The sequence below is a fragment of the Chinchilla lanigera genome, unplaced genomic scaffold, assembly GCF_000276665.1.
Source record: "Chinchilla lanigera isolate Chin_1 unplaced genomic scaffold, ChiLan1.0 scaffold00065, whole genome shotgun sequence".
NCBI lineage: Eukaryota > Metazoa > Chordata > Mammalia > Rodentia > Chinchillidae > Chinchilla > Chinchilla lanigera.
The window spans coordinates 8,937,439-8,940,993 of record NW_004955466.1 but is presented as its reverse complement, the minus strand read 5'-3'; positions in this window follow the sequence as shown (position 1 = coordinate 8,940,993).

The following is a 3,555-nucleotide window of genomic DNA, read 5'->3' as shown; positions in this document are numbered from 1 at the left end:
AAAAAAAAAAAAAAAAAAAATTATTTCTCCTTAAATGTTTTTTGGGTCTGGATTATCTTGGTAGGATCTTTATGATTTCTTTAACATTTAAAGCGTTCACTTTTTAATTTCTATTTGTATCAGTTTTGGTAAGTTGTACTTTTTTATTTTAGAGAGTAAAAGAAGGACAACATAGCAATTGGGGGATTCACCAAATTACAGACAAAGTGGTAGGACATTATCAGTGGTTGTTATTTTACCTATTGGTATCTTCAAGATAGTTTCTCAGGAAAACAAATAGACTAATGATAGTGAGTTACAGACAAAAATGGCAGGAAATTATCAATGGCTGTTGTACTATATCTTGGTTTCTCCAAAGCGGTCTCTAGGGAAAACAAATTGAGATATACATGAGTGATCAATCAAATAATCATTGACTATTCTCAGTGGTTGTTGTTGCAAACACATAGTACCAAACATACATCCATTTACAAAATAGCATAGGGGTATGTTGTACTTTTTCACATACTTTTTCCATTTTATCTAAGTTGCCAAGTACGCTGGCCAAAAGTTATTCATTATCTTCTTGTCTGTTCCTTTTAATACAGGTAATATGTGTGGTGACATCACATTGTAAAACTCAATATTGGTCATCTATATTTTCTCTTTATTTATTATTGTGGGGAGGCTATTTGAAAAACAAGTCTGGGCTTTGAGGATTTTCTCTGCTACAAATATACTTTCCATTTCATTGATTACTGCATTTTATTATTTACTTCTACTCTGAGCTTCATTTGCTCTTCTTTTTCTAGTTTCATAAATGAAAGGTTAGAGTACTGATTTGTAATCATTTCTAGTATATTCATTAAAAGCCATAAACCTCCTTCTAAGCACTGCTTTAGCTGAGTTGTACAATAGCGCTAAATTTTAGTTTTGATGGGTACATGTTTGCAGTGCATGACAATAGCATCCCTCATGGAGAATACAGAACAAATCTTAATTCTTTTTTCATCCTCTTTCCTTCCCCTCCCCTCTCTCTCCCTCCATCCCTTGGTTCCCTTCCCTTTTGATCCATCTCCCTGTCTTCTCTTATCCAACTTTTATTTTGCTCTTTAATTTATTTATACTTTGCGTTTCTCATAAAAGCTTGTGTGTCTGACTTATTTCACTTACCATTTGCATCCTACAAATTTTGGTATGTTTTATTTTCACTATTTTGTTGTTCGTTTGTTTGTTTGCTTGTTTTCTTCCGGTACCGGGAATCGAACTCATGACCTTGCGCTTGCCAGGCAGGCGCTGTGCCGCTGAGTTAAACCCCCAGCCCCATATTTTCACTATTTTCACCTCAAAAGATCTTCTCACTTCCTTCTGACCCATGGGTCATTTAGAAATATATTCCTTGGTTTTATATGTTTTGAAACTTTCCACTTAATCTTTCTGCGTTACTTTCTAGTGGCCAGTGGATATATTTTGTATGATTTTAGTCCTCAGAAACTGTCTGAGAGTTAAACAAAGAAGGAAGGAAACTGAGACTTGCTTTACGACCTAGCATATGGTCTCTTTGGTGTGCGTTTGAAAAGAATGTGTATTCTGCAGTGGTTGGCAATGGAGTTCTATAAATATCAATTAGGTCAAGTTGCTTAATAACGCTGTTTAAATATATCCTCATTGACTCTTTAGTCTTCTTGCTTTTAATAGTCACTGGGAGGCGTGTGCTAAAACTTCTAAATATGACTGTGGATTTTCTCCTTTCAGTCAGTTCATTATGGCTTTATGTATTCTAAAGTTATACTGTGTTCATATTAGTTTAGAATTTTGGGGTCATTCTATTGAAACTGCCCCTTTTGCTAGTATGAAATACTTCTCGTTCTCACTACTAATATTTCTGCTCTGAAAGTACACCTCAACACACTAGCTTTACATGATTGGTGTTTTCAAGCAACCTTTCTTTCATTTTTTACCTTTTTGTTTTGTTTTGTTTTTGTTTTTTTGAGACAGAGTCTCGCTACGCAATTCAGACTGGCCTTGAGCTCACTTTGTAGCCCAGGCTGGTCTCAAACTCACAATGATCCTCCTGCCTCAGCCTGTCTTCTTTTCTAGTAATTAAGTTTTTATTTATTTTATCTCCATTTACTTTCTCGTGATGCTGGGAATGGAACCCCCAATACTCATCCATGCTAGGCAACTGTTCCACCCTTGAGTTACATTCCTGGCTCTTTTTTTATTGTTTATTTTGAGACCCTGTCTCACTAAATCGCCAAGTTGCATGGGTTGGGCTTAAACTTGAAATCGTCCTGCTCCAGCTTCCCAGGATGCTAGAACTGTAGGTGTACACCACCATACCCAGTTTGCAATTAATTTTTATTATTATTTTAGAAGTCATAATATGACATATTTAGAATATTAAATCCTGTTATTCAAGAGCGTAATTGTTTTCAGGTCGTGTTAAGCTTATAATAGGTTAAGTAGTGTCCCCACAAAATGTATATCACCTGGAATCTCAGAATGTAACTTTATTTGTAATAAAGCCCTCACATATATTTAAGGTTAGGTTAGAGAAAAGATTATGTAAGGTTGGGGTGTCCTTAAATCCAGTGAAAGTACCCTTTAAAGAGACAGAAAATCGCAAACCGGTACAAATTAGGGCATCCCTGAGAAGAGAGAGGTAGGGGCTGGGGACTGACGGAAGCGCTAGACGCTGGGAGAGGAGCATGCGCAGTGTTTCCCTCAGGACAAAAGAAACCGGTTCTGCTGACCCCTTCAGTTAGCCCTCGTAGCCTCCTGAGCCGGGAAGGAACAGAGTTCTGTTCTTTTTAGATACCCAATTCTTGGTTCTATCCCAGTAGCACAAGTTATGGCAGCCCTAGGACTCAAATAGAAAGCCTTCAGGACAGCTTTAGTGTTCAGGAAAATCAACCTCGAAAAAGTCTCATTAAATTTATTGCTGGGCATTTCATAGCTCTTATTGCCAGTATGAACAATTTTTTTTTAAAGATTCTATCTGATTACTGCTGTGCACCAAGGAAAGCTGTTATCTTTTATCTAGCCTCCTTATCGGATATCGGTTGTAACTATGTTTTAAAAATTATTCTTATTGATTTTCTAGGTTGACCTAAAAAAGTCTTGAAGAAAATTAGTGAAATTTCCAACATCCAGGGATGACCAGTGTACGGGCCTGGGGTGTAGCTCAGCGGTAGAGCACCTTGCCTAGCATAAGGCAGTGGGTTGACTCCTCAGCACCGCAAATCGTTCTTAATATATTGCTGGGTTAAGTTCTTTAATGTTTTACTTATAGCTTACCATTGTCATTGGTAAATTTGCTATATAGTCATGATCCTTTTTTGTAGATCAATCTGATAGCCGGCTTATACCCTCTCTCTCAGGAGAAAAAAAAAAAAATAAAAATATATATATATATATGTATAAATTACCTATGCAATTCCAAGGATTTGTGGGCTCTCTTCAAATTCCACCCATGAATATCTCAGTGTCCGGAGGCTTCAGGTGAATAACTGTGGTCATTTTCTTTGCAGTGTCTCCCTGCCAGATGCTGATATCAGAACTATGCTAAAATTG